We start from the raw sequence: 13,862 nt of genomic DNA, 5'->3' as shown, positions 1-13,862 counted from the left end.
CACACTAAAAAATTGTATCACTTAACATCAGAAATTGATGCAAATTGATAATTCACAAGAGAACATGTTAGAAATAGAAATATTGACAAATTAAATTTCACTTTACCTTTGAGATGAGTCTTAGCTGGGGAGAGGGAGACGAGAGAGGAGGAGGAAAAGGAGATGATTACTGTTTGGATGGAGAATCTGTCTCCTTGTGAACTTCTGGCAAAATATCAGTTCTTTCCTAAATAATGTTCACTTCATTTACACTTTTGGACACTTGGTCGACCTTTTTTATATCTACCTTCAGTTTTGACAAGTAACCTGTGTAGAGATGACTGCCCTTGCATTTTCTTTAAAATTTTAAGGAAATGTAATATTTCATTGTAGGTAAATGGATTTGCTGCTCATCCGGTCAAACCCTTATCTGAGTGATGTGTTTCTACAACACTTTTCAGGGTCTCTTACATTTATAACATCTTAATTTCATATGGAACAAGAGGTTTGTTACATTATCCTTCCTCAGATGAAACCTCTGCAACCTCTTGTTGTTGCTCCTTATGCAACTCCAACAGCTCCTCAGTCACTGGATCACTGATGTCATCCTATTCCACCTACAAACCTAATTTTCTTTCCCAAAGACACAATTTCATTATCAACTGCCTCCTGGATGGGTACGAATCCATCTAAATCGCATTCATGGTCATAATCAGGCCACAGTTTCCTCCTTGTATAATTGAGAGTTCGGTTGGTGACCCCTTCCCAGGCTTTATTAATCATTTTGAGGTAGGTAACAATGCGGAAATGTTCTTTCTAAAACGCGGATGGTGGGGTTGGTCCCTTTGATGATCTCGAAGATCTCAGGAACATTGCCATAATGAAAAGCTTCTTAAAGTTTAAGATCATGTGTTGATCCCTGGGTTGGAGTATTAGACTGGTGTTGGGTGGCAGGAACATTATTCTGATGAATTTCCTTTAAACTCGTCCATTATGTTCTCTTTAATGGCTGGAGGATGGGCAGGAGCATTGTCCTTAAGCAACAAAGCTTGGAGTGGGAGGTTCTCCACGAAGTACTTTTCAACCTCAGGACCAAAATGTGAGTCACTCAGGCATTGGTGCTTGACCTCCTCATAACATTCAGTTGCTTCTGAATCTTGTACTTGTTAAAGGCTAATGGATTCTCCAAAAGATGTGATTTCGCATTCTATGCTGGTATTAGCACAGAACAGCAGGGTTAGATGGTCTTTCATCGGCTTGTGAACAGAAATTTCCTTTTCTTCTACAGTAATGAAGGCCCTCATGGGCATCTTCCAAAATATACCCGTCTCGCAGTTATACATTTGTTACAGCATGTAAGACTCGGTATTCACAAACCTTTTAAATTCAGAAATGAAGACCTCTGCTGCCTTTACATCAAAGCTTGCACAACACTAAAGATGTTCGTTCTTTGCTTGAAATTTTCAAACCAGCCCCAGTACACCTTGAATGTTGTGTTTTTTTTTTGTTTTTTTTTCTCCTGACTGACCTGGCTCATTTTTAACAAGGTCAGCATACAGTACCTTTGCTTTTTCACAAGTAATGTTCTCGGTAGTTGTATCTCTTGCTAACTGCTTCTCATTGATCTAGATGAGAAGCAAGTGCTTTTCATTATCAAGAACTTGTGCTTGTTGTTTTGTCGATGTCAGCACCCCTTTCGAGCATCAGTTGCTTTGATTGTTTCTTTTTTCTTCAGAATTGTACAAATCATAGATATTATACAATTATTTATTTCCAGGTCTACCTTGTTCATGTTCCTCAATAGTTTATTTTTTCACCTCTACAGTAATCATCTCCTTACCATCTTTCTTAATCTTTCGTTGGGGGAAGGTGGGCATTGTCTTCATGCTGTAGTATAGGATTACTGTTAACTTTACAGTTAAACGTAGTGATCACAAACCTATAAATAATACGTGGTCACAACTCTGCATAGAATATTTAAAAAGATAATCTCACGATAACTATAGATGATGCTTATTCAAGTTTTGCTCAGAGTGAACAGTTTAGGTCTGAGTTAGGGGAAGGGGGTGCGAGCTAAACCAGAATTAAAATGGCATGAGAATCATGTAAATACTACGTGGTTAACCTATGGACATCGCACAGCTGATTTCTGCGCATTGTGTGCTAGTCACTTTAGTACTTGAACACAATAAATGTTCATACAATGATCATAAACCAATCTGAATTTTTATGCTTCTATGCTATTTTGCTTGTATTCAGTTGCTCATAAACCAAGGTACTACTGTATATATACAGTATATACTTTATATATTATTTTATTAGTAAATTAGAACTTGTGTTCAGTGTATTGGATAATGAATTGCTCCACTATGTAGAACTAGTAACTGTTGAAGGTGGCTAACTGACTGGTAAGATCAGCTGTGAGCATGGAAATAAATTATTAATGATGTCTTTTTTTTCATTGCATATGTAAAAGATACTTATTAGGTATGTAAAATTCGTATTAACTTATTAGGAGTAACTGTTAATGTCAATGTATGTTTGAAGATCAACAAGCGATGGAAATGACAATTAGTTCGATTATAATTACTATACATTTTATATCTATATGCAAAAACAAGTGTAACTAGACCTATAAAATTCGCTACCGAGTGCAGTTTCAAAATCTAGTTTAAGCGCGAATACCAAATCTATGTTACAACAACCAGAACTTTCATAAATGATTTCATCTAGTGAAGAATTCAATTCTAAGTTCATAGCCAAGCAATCTTTTATAGATATGCTGAAGTTTAGCCAATATTTTTCTCAAATCATATTAACTGCAAAGAGGTATAGGAACAATGAAGAAGTATTTAAGGTCATCCTTCCACATGCAATTAACGTTCTTTTCCCACCTAAATTAGAATAACAGTCTATGAGTGGTTGAACTGATGTATTGCCTGCCCTTTTGGTTTGACACATACATGAAAACAGTATTTAGTACTTTGGAGTTACATGTTATATCAGAACGACAGTAATGCGGACAGGATTTCCATTTGCCAACGATTACTATACTTTCATTGAAGGGATGAAATATTACATACCGACCCTATAGTTTCGATATTTACATCCCCGACCTGATATGATAGAAGCACAGTATTACAAGGTAAAAAGTGAATTGTATATATGGTGTACACACATACACATTTTATATATATATATATATATACACCTGTGTATATATAAATATATATATATATATATATATATATATATATATATATATATGCGTAAAAATCACATGGAAACGTGATGCCCAGATGCAAAAGAACCACGGGGAAAGGAAACAGAAAATATAAGTTTAAGTCTTGACTAGATTCATGTACAGTATATATAGTTCATTTCTTACCTTGTAATACTGTGCTTCTCTCGTGTCATCTCACATGCCGTATATGTGAATATCATTGTTTATATATATTACCCTTTATATCAAAGTAAAGGCTTTAATGTGGGTTAGGTATTGGAGAACGTTCAAGTGGGTGGTTTAATTAGGTGCTCGTTTGATTACAAGTATTTTATATTTAAATATAGTTCAAGTTTAAAGTGCATCAAATATAAAGGTTTGCCGACTATTCAATGTTAAAATAATTTGCAGAATTAGTTAGAATATGTTCTTAACATGGTTCAACGCTGTTTTGTAATAGTTCAACTGTGAAGCACTTTCAACTGAAAACCTCAATCATGTTTAAAATTGTTCAAAGAACATTAAGGTTTGATTATATTAAGATATTCTTAGTTATGGTTCAACTGGAAGTTTCAAATGCGTTCTATCTTGAAAGTATTATAATTTTAGCCCTGAATAACCCGTGGAAGACACACCTGACTCCTCCGTGAGGGAGAACGAACTGATCTAATTGATTTTTAGTCAGTCACCTGTGCTGTTATGCAAATGACCATTTGACACGTTAGAAAGTGTTATATAGCTTATTTGATTTTGATTAAGTTTAGAGAATGCATTAATTTCCTTCTGAGATGCGTTAATTTTTCTTCAAGGAAAATCCAGTGACTGGTTGGTTAATATATTATTATGCCATTAGGATGCCTTTATTTTATAAGAGCCAATTATCTTTTCGGCAACCAACGGTCCTCCACAAGGGCAGGTGTTGAAACGTTAATGAACTAAACTAATTTGTTGGTTTTTATTGCCTTTCACATCCACTTGTAATATATTTAATGAACTCCTCTAAGTGTAACATATGCTGAGAATTGCTGCTTATAGGATTATGACAATGAGACTGAGCTATCAGGAAACATGTGGTTTTCTTTTAGGCCCAAATATTGCACAATTACATTGAATTATTGATGATTATACAGTACCGGAAATATTGGTAAACTGTCGTTACTTTTTCATAGTGCTTTCTAGCGTCTTTTTATTATGAAAGTGGAGTTCATAAGACGGAAACAATATTTCCTTCGTATAATTCTAATATCACAGGTCTTCCTTGAGATTCTCAAGGGGGTTACATTTAATTTGAGATATTGATGGTTTTAGTGAAGATATTAAATTGGTGTAATATTATAGCATAGTGATGTATAGCATTTTCCTGTCTCTTGTAATTATGAAAGATGAGTTTGTAACTAAGATTTGACAATTATATACCATGGGCCATCATTTTGGCCTACTTGGTGCTTATTTACAAATTTATTGATGGTTATAGTGAAAATATTAGTAAATTGTTGTTATGATAGATTAGCTTAGTGATAACTAATTCTTTCTACTTCCTATTTCATTATGAAATGGAGTTAAATTTATAATACAAAAATAACCAAATATATGCTCCTTTGTGAATACAGGTTCATTATTACATTTATAAGAAAGCATGTAACAGGAAAGTATGGTAATAATAAAGCTAACATTTTTCCCTTTTCCAACAACCAGTTTGTAGATTTATGGGGATGCTAAATCCCAATGGGTTACTCCAAATCAAAGGTATGAGATTTAAATCAAGGCCACTGATGATCTCCTGGAGTCAATTGACGATGGAACCCTCAATCTTGATTTCTTCTTGGACTTAAATAAGGGGTTGTCTTGCCGAATAAAAGGTCATATCTATGTTTCACTGATTTTATTTATAATGATTAATTTTCATAAATTGTATGACATAGTTATTAACTTTACCTACCTGAGGAGGAGGAGGAGGAGGAGGAGGAGGAGTACCCCAAATGAAGAGCACCAAAAGCTCTGGTGGCAACTGGTGTGGAAGGAGGAAGTTCCGAAGATATCAGTTACCCTGACGTTCCTGCTCACGTCCACTCCCAATATCCATGCATTCCCTGTACAAGTACGTTCAGGCTACACTTGCGCTGTTTTTTTTTTTTTTTGTTTTTTTTTTGGGGGGGGACATTCTTTACTAGACAAGCCTCTATGAACAGTAGAAGGATGTGGTCACTATCCACCTTGTCAACATCCACTAAATAGTGTTTATGATGTGGCGAATGTACTGTCATCGGGATTGTTCCTGCTGATGTGATCCCTGATCCAATCCAACAACAGTGAAAATGTCCCTCCACCACTGATTGATTCTTAAAGATTCACCCACACTTCAATGCTGTCACCAGAGAGTTCCTGATGGGGGCCAAGTTGCTGACAGTCAATGGTGGCATACTAGGAGACTAGGACTGGATCCTTATGGTAGTACATTCAGAACAAGCCTGACAAGCAGAGTCACAATCTGCTTGAAGTTGCTAGAATTGGCAGCTTCATTGACGATAACCTCCTCTAACATGGAGAACCTTGTGGAGATTCTGAAGGAACCACACCAGTCTCCCATCAATAAAGACATTTTTTTCACAATTATTGGTTTAGTGGAGTTTCTCAATGAACAGTTTAGCGGCAGGTATGTGGGCATAGCAAGAACCAAGAGAATTGGCTGTCTACCACTCACATCCGTCAAAGAGATGGACAAGAAATCTGCTCCAAGGGAAAGCATGAAGCCTACTTTCATGAGTTCAGTCACTGTATGATGTTTAATAGATGTGAGAAAGGTTGCTTGACAAGATCTAGAGCTGATGAAAGGGACAGGAGTAATATGATTCCTAGAGTAAAATGAAAGGTAGAGCGAATGAATACACCTGAGAACAGACTAGAATTTAGTAAAATCCTTGTCTAGTGCAGGAGGTTATGTCCTCAAGACTACATGGAAGATGTACAAGGTTATTAGATGAGCCTTTTGTAATTAAAATCCTCAAGAACAAGAGGGCCGATACTCTTGCTTAGATCGGTGCATCTGGAAACAAGAGAACAATTTGATGAAAGGAAAAGTCGGATCCAACACTGGAGGAAGGGACGGGTCACCTCTTGAAAGATAAGAAAGTCTATGTGTTTTGGGAATTTGGAAAAATCAAAACGCTTTGGAGTAGAGAGGATAAAGTAGTCACATAATCGCCGAGGGATGCCAGAAAAATTAGGCAGGTGGTTTTAGGGAATCACTGAATGATTGTGTTAGTTCCATGTTAGTAGTTCCTTTAAGTGAATGACGACATTTTCTTCATAGGAAATCTCTCTCTCTCTCTCTCTTTCTCTCTCTCTCTCTCTCTCTCTCTCTCTCTCTCTCTCTCTCTCTCTCTCTCTCGAAATTTTATAGGATACCTTTATTTTTTGTTTCCATAAATTTAAGGTTGTAGCTGCTAAATATACTAAGAGATAATGAATATTTTCTTTTGGGGAATTTTTGCATTAGATTGTAGGCAGCAGTTTATTTATAAACTCGTAAACCTGCTTTGTTTGGTTGTTTGGTCGGTCACTTTTCTTTTATGAGTAAATATTTTCCATGCCAAGAAAATTTTATATTCTTTTATTTCAAGAATTAGTGAACTTGCATTTGATTTTCTCTCTCAATGAAGATATGAGCATAAGAGTAATATTAACTTGAGATGGTTATATACAGTGACATTCAATAGTATTTTGGTATTTTTTATTGAATGATTTGCTGCTTTTGCCGGTTTCTATACCTATATGAGACCCAATGTGTATTTGAAAGAAACCCTTACAACAAACAGTTGGGCCTCTTTAGAAAAAAAGAAAAAGGTTTAGTGGCTGTACAAGTTGCTTTACTTCCTGACTGTCTGTAGTTGTATGTTTGTGAAGTACTTGAAGGTGGCATCTTAGTCTCCTCAGTGATGTAGATGCTCTCTTTTTTTTTTTTTAATGCCTTGTATGATGTATTTCATTAAGAGAATATAAACAATGAATTCAAAGGTTAATGAATATGTTGTTATTTAAAGAAGTTAGTTATTTGTGTTGGTTTGTGAGAAGACTATTGATAAATAGTGTTAATGTAGGCTATTACGAGGCTCAAGGAACGGTTATTTAGTGTGTTTCTTTTAAAGAGTTTAGTATGTCGCGTAATATTATCTGCGAGTTTTTAATTGACTTATGACGATATCCAGTACAACCGTTCATAAGGAGCACTGCTGCCAGTGTTGACATTCGATGCCAACAGGGTTGGAGGCAGTCCTTGTGCACAGTATGTCGTGAGCCAGTGTATTGATTCTGTCTTATTTAGTTTATTTCCATCATGCATATATCTAATATTTCATATTACCATATTTCATAGTTTGTTCGCAAAGGATGAATAGAAATTAGTATTCACGTATAGTTTTCTTGGTTGGTGAGAAAAAGATAAAAGTCAAGAATTAAAGGTGATATGGCAACTGTGCATTGAGTGTTACGTTCGATGGTTGCTTGACTTAGCTGCATTTTCTCTTACTGAGGAGGAAGAAATCTTTCGTTGCAGTTAGACGGTGTGCAACATTTCGGAAGAGGAATCCAGAAGTCTGTATAGTTGCAGAATTATTTATTAAATCTCTCTCTCTCTCTCTCTCTCTCTCTCTCTCTCTCTCATATATATATTTATATATATATATATATATATATATAATGTATATATATGTTTATGTATATATATAATGTATATATATATATATATATATGTATATATATATATATATATATATGTATATATATATATGTATATATATACATATACATATATACATATATATATACATATATATATATATATATATGTGTGTGTGTGTGTATATATAATGTATATATATATAATGTATATATATATATATATATATATATTTATTTCTATTTTATAGTGGTTTGCACTGGTAATAAGAATAGGAAAGTTTTAAAGAACTAGTTATAACAAAGTCTTATGCCATTTCAGGTATTCAATTTCAAACGGAATATCGCAAGCACTCCACTGAGTCCCTGTTCGTAAACGCCCAGCTGAACACCGTCAAATATTGAAGGTAAGTGGATTTTTATAGCAAACTATTTTCATCACGAGTTTCTACACCTAAGAATGCGATTTCGTGCATTCGAACATGCTTTAATCGCATCCACGCATGTAAGCATTTGCTTTTTCAAAGCGTATTGTTTTCGTTTTATACCAGTAGATACAGATCTTCTTAAAAGCGGAATTATATCAACATCACAATCTTTTCTTTTAGGGTAGAATAGTGATTAGACTTATACAAAGTTTGGCTGATTGCCAGCTGCAGTGCAGTTGACCTTCGTGCTTTGCTGTTTTCTTGATAGGTGGTGAACAATCATATTGTGACAGGAATTTTTCATTTAGGAAATGTTTTAGTAACCAGTGTCCTTTCATCTTTAAGCTTTTATTATATATATATATATATATATGTGTGTGTGTGTGTGTGTATATATATATATATATATATATATATATATATATATATATGTATATATATATATATATATATATATATGATATAGGGGTGAAGTGATGTTTGGTGATGTGACAGGTATAGTGTCTGGGAATGAAACGTGAAGAATGAGAGGAGTTTGGTTTATTGTTGAATTGATGGCTGATGGGTGAAGTAGTGGAATGAATGGAAGGGAGTGTCATCTAAGCTAATGTGGGTAACGGTTAGGTTGAGTAGAGAATGTTTTGTTATTATGTAAAGGCCAGATTGTGAGAAAAGCGAAGAGCGGAATGGATTTTGGAATGAGTTATCTAGGTGTGTAGACGGACTGAGTAGAAGTCACGTTGTGTTGGGTGACTTAAATGCCATAGTGGCTGCTGGACAGGTAGGTGTCTTTGGTAAGTCTGGCGTACCATGTGAAAATGAGAGTGGTGAGAGACTGCTAGATATGTGTTGAACAAGAGCTGGTAATAGGTAGTAGTTTTTTTTTTTTAATTTCAAAAAGAAAGGTATAAATAAGTATACATGGGTAAGAGTGGCAAATGGAAGAGTGATGGATTATCTGCTGATAACAAAAAGATGTTGGGAAGATTGAAAGATGTTCAAGGGTTTAGGGGTATGGCTGCTGATATGTCTGTGATTTTTTTGGTTGAAGGAAAATTACTAGTAGCAAAAGAGTGGATAAATGGAATGGGGGATGTAAAAGGGAGCTAGTGAAGGTGAAAGAGTTGAAAAATCAAAGGTAAAAAAGTGAATATCAAGACATTTTGCGTGTTATATGATGGTGGAAGTGAAAGAAACTGGTGATTCAGAGGAGGAGTGGAAGCTAGTGAAATAAATTTTTGTTGGGCATGCAAGTGATATGTGTGGTAAGGGGATTGTTGGAGGTAGTATGAGGAAGGTTGTGAGAGGTGGAATGAGGGAGGGAAGATGAAGGTGGGAGAGAGAAAGAGGGCATTCAAAGAATGGCTGCAGAGTAATAGTATAGAGAAGTATGAAAGATATAGAGAGAAAATTGTGGAAGTAAAGAGGTAGGTGACTGAAAGTAGGGTCTGGGACTGGGTTGTTCATATGAAGAGAAAAAGAAGAAATTTTGAGAAGAAGTGAAGAGAGTAAGGAAGGATGAATCAAGGAGTGAAGAGACAGTGAAATATGAAAATGGAAGGTTGTTGAAAGAGATGAGGCAAGAAAAGGTGGGCTGAACATTTTGAAAGGTTATTAAATGTTGAGGATGATAGGGAGTCAGATATAATTGTTCTGGCAGGTGTTGAGGTGCCAGTGTTAGGAAATTAAAATGAGAGAGATTACAAGAGAGGGTGTGAATGAGCACTAGTTGAAACTAGAGTAGGAAGAGCACTAGGTATGGATGGTGTTAGGGCTGAGATGCTAAAGGAAGGTGGTGTGACTGCTGGAATGATTTATGCGATTGTTTAGTATATGTTTTATGTTGTCAGTGGTGCCAGTGGACTGAGTGTGTGCGTGTATTGTTCCACTATACAAGGGTAAGGGAGATATGCATGATTGTTGTAATTCTAGTGGTATCAGTTTGTTGAGTGTGGTTGGAAAAGTGTATGGTAGAGTGTTAATTAATACGGTTAAGGATAAAAAGGAGGACACATTTTTAGAAGTGCAGGGTGGCTTTAAAATAGGTAGGGGATGTATAGATCAAATTTTTGTAGTTGAGAAGATATGTGGGAAAGCTTATGATAGAGTTGATATTGATGCGATTTGGAATGTGATGTGGTTATATGGAATTGGTGGAAAGTTATTGCAAGCAGTGAAGTGTTATACATAGGCAGTAGAGTATGTGTTAGGATAGGAAATGAAGTGAGTGAGTGGTTTCCGGTGAGAGTGGGGTTGAGACAGGGATGTGTCATGTTGCCATGGATGTTCTATTTGTTTGTTGATAGGTGAATGCTCAAGTGCTTGGTCGAGGATTGGAACTGATGAGTGATCATGTGTGGGAGGAGAATTGGTTGTTGTTTGCAGATGATACTGTATCGGTTGCAGACTCGGAGGAGAAGCTGTGTTAATTAGTGAGAGTTTGGAGGGGTGTGTGAAAGGAAGTTGCACCTTAATGTGGGTAAGAGTAAGATTATGAGGTACACAAGAAGGGAGGGTGGCACTGTATTGAATGTTATGTTGAATGGAGTGTTACTTGAGGAAGTAGATCTTAAGTTCTTGGGTTCTGTTGTTGCTGCAAATGGTAGAGTGGAAGCAGATGTACATCTTGAGAGTGTATGAAGGATATAAAGTGTTGGGGGCAGGGAAGGGAGTGGTAAAGAATAAAGGATTAGGGATGAATTTAAAGAGTTCTGTATAAGAAAGTGATTGTACCAGTTGTGCTGTATGGGTCGGAGTTGTAGGGAATAAAAGTGATAGAGGGACAGAAATTGAATATGTTAGAGATGAAGTGCCTGAGGAGTATGACTAGTGTATCTCGACTGAATAAGGTTAGGAACGAAGTAGTAAGTGTGAGAATGGTGTTAGGAATGAATTAACAGCTAGAATGGATATGAATGTGTTAAGGTGGTTTGACCATATAGAGAGGATGGAAAGTGGTCATCTGCTGAAGAAGGTGATGAATACAAGAGTTGATGGGAGAATGGCGAAGGAAGACTAAGGTTTGGGTAGATGGATGGAGTGAAAAAGTCTCTAGGTGACAGGAGTAGAAATAGGAGAGAGGCAGAAAGGCGAGCTAATAATAGAAATGAATGGCGAACTATTGTGACACAGACAGCAGTTCTGATTGGTCCTGCTGCTACCTAGGTTCATCATGGTCAACACTAAGGTAGCGGCAGTAGGGGAGTCAGCATATGAAGCCTCTTTTGTGGTGGAAGGCGTGGTAGTTTGTGCTGTGGCACCCTAGTAGTACTGTACCAACCAAACTCAGCTGAGTCCCTCGTCGGCCAAGGAAGAACACAAAAGAAAAAATCCATGGTTGTTTCTTTTTGAATTTAGATTACCTCCCAAAATTACCTTAGTAGATTATGATTATATATATGATTAATATATATACCTCTCTCTCTCTCTCTCTCTCTCTCTCTCTCTCTCTCTCTCTCTCTCTCTCTCTCTCTCTCTCTCTCTCTCTCTCTCTATATATATATATATATATATATATATACTGTATATATATATATGTATGTGTGTTTGTGTGTCGGAGATGGTGCAGAAGGATTGGACTAGATTGGTGATAGGAAACTAGCAGACCTTGAGACCTTGAGTATGCTGATGATGTTGTCCTTGTTAGCAGAACACCACAGGGTTTGCAATGCTTGTTTACCAGAATGCATGAAATATCACACGAGGTTGGGCTCAAAATAAATAAAAGAAAGACAGAGATGATGAGAACGGAGTATGCAATGGAAGATGAAATATCATTGGAAGGAGAAAGGATTGAGGTAAAATCATTTAAGTATTTAGGAACTATGATCTCCAATACAGGGTCCTTAGAATTAGAGTTTAGTGAAAGATTGAATAAAGCAAATCAGGTTAAGATTTGGAAATCTAATCGCCTGAAATTTCTTATTAAAATAAGACTATATATCAGTTTAGTAAGATCGGTATTACTATATTGACATGAGTCATGGTATGACAATGAAACAATCTCTAATAGATTTACTAGATTTGAGAACAAAGCCCTCATAAAGATATTGGGAGTTAAATGGCAGGACAGAATTAGAAAAGAAACTATAAGAGAGGTCACTCAAGTGCCATTTGTGGATGAGATCATGGTAATGGGTAGATGGAGATGGTTTGGGCATGCTCATCGTATTCCCCAAGAGAGATTAGTTCACCAAACTTTCAACTGGGCCCCACAAGGCACTAGAAGATTTGGAAGACCCAGACCTACATGGCTGAGGACTATGAAACGTGAAGTAAGATATGATGAATGGAGAAGTATTGGTTTAAAAGCTCAAGATAGAGACCACTGGCGAAATTTAACAGAGGCCCTTTGCGTCAATAGGCGTAGATGATGATGATCAATTAGTTGAAGAAATTACATTAATACTGATATTAAATTTCAGAAATTTAACTTCGACCAATAATTCCTTATCTGTTTGTAAGTTTAAAATGTGATAAGTTCAGTTGTTATGTAATTGTAAATTAATTTCGGGTTGAATACTATGACTGATATACTGATATACGATATGTAAATATATATATATATATATATATATATATATATATATATATGTGTGTGTGTGTGTGTGTGTGTGTGTATGTATGTATGTATATGCATGTGTGTTATTGTTGTTACTGCTATTATTGTAGAATGAAAAAGGAAGGAAAGGCACCATAAAAAAAAGTCAATTTCTTTTAGCGATGCAGATTTGCACAGACTCGCAGCGGTGCCCTTTTAGCTCGGAAAAGTTTCCTGATCGCTGATTGGTTGGACGAGATAATTGTAACCAATCAGCGATCAGGAAACTTTTCCGAGCTAAAAGGGCACCGCTGCGAGTCTGTGCAAATCTGCCTCGCTAAAGAAATGGACTATAGTAGTTGATGGGATGAAAAGTTAACTGCAGCAGTAAATTGATGATGTGGGGATGAGTGGTTATTCGGGACTTGTAATTTATGTTGGGATGAGGGAAAGATTCCAAGAGAATGAGTGAGAGGAATGAATTTTATGCTATAATAATAAAGGTGATAATGTTGACTGTAAGAAGGATGGGGCCTTAACGTTTTATAGTCTACCAGGGAATATAAATGGAAGGCTTTTTATCCGGAAAGTAAAACATTGTCTAAAAAGATTGATAAGACAAGACCAGTGTGAGTTTAGCCAAGGAAGTGAATATTTGGGTAAAATATTTGTTGTGGAACACTTATGAGAGCAATGGTGAAAAACTTTTTGTTATCCATAAACATAGAAAAAAGTTTATGACAATTGATAGAGATGCAATATGGAGGCACCTGAGAAAATGTGGAATATGTATAAAATTATTAAGTCTAATTGAAATAATTTTATGATGAAGATGAAGCTTGTTTTAGACCCTGTAAGCATGAAAGTGACAGGTTTGGTAAGAAATTGAGTGTTTGACAGGGATGTGCTATGTTTTCACGTCTTTTCAACATTTTTATCGAAGAAATTATGCAAAAGGCCAGAGAAATGTTGTGTATATAGAAGGGATGACTTAGGGAAATGCAGTGAGTTAGTAATG

At 35.9% G+C, this 13,862-nt stretch overlaps 1 protein-coding gene and 1 pseudogene across 4 annotated transcripts in view; both read left to right on the top strand.

Moving 5' to 3' along the window:
• Window positions 1–13,862, top strand: part of LOC137657851 (E3 ubiquitin-protein ligase MIB1-like) — a 421,337-nt pseudogene that overhangs the window by 103,940 nt on the left and 303,535 nt on the right.
• Window positions 7,445–13,862, top strand: part of LOC137657828 (facilitated trehalose transporter Tret1-like) — a 31,500-nt gene continuing 25,082 nt past the window's right edge. Inside the window, exons 1-2 of one of the 4 annotated variants that reach the window (XM_068392409.1) lie at window positions 7,445–7,484; window positions 8,199–8,283. The gene's annotated coding sequence lies outside the window, so the exon portion shown is untranslated. Of the gene's footprint in view, window positions 7,485–7,515; window positions 7,793–8,198; window positions 8,284–13,862 lie in introns of those variants that run through there. The other 3 variants (XM_068392419.1, XM_068392427.1, XM_068392402.1) reach the window with 3 other exon arrangements.

Source organism: Palaemon carinicauda, chromosome 1 (assembly GCF_036898095.1).
Source record: "Palaemon carinicauda isolate YSFRI2023 chromosome 1, ASM3689809v2, whole genome shotgun sequence".
Lineage (NCBI taxonomy): Eukaryota > Metazoa > Arthropoda > Malacostraca > Decapoda > Palaemonidae > Palaemon > Palaemon carinicauda.
The sequence above is the reverse complement of the archived record's forward strand: the minus strand, read 5'-3'. Positions and strand labels throughout refer to the sequence as shown.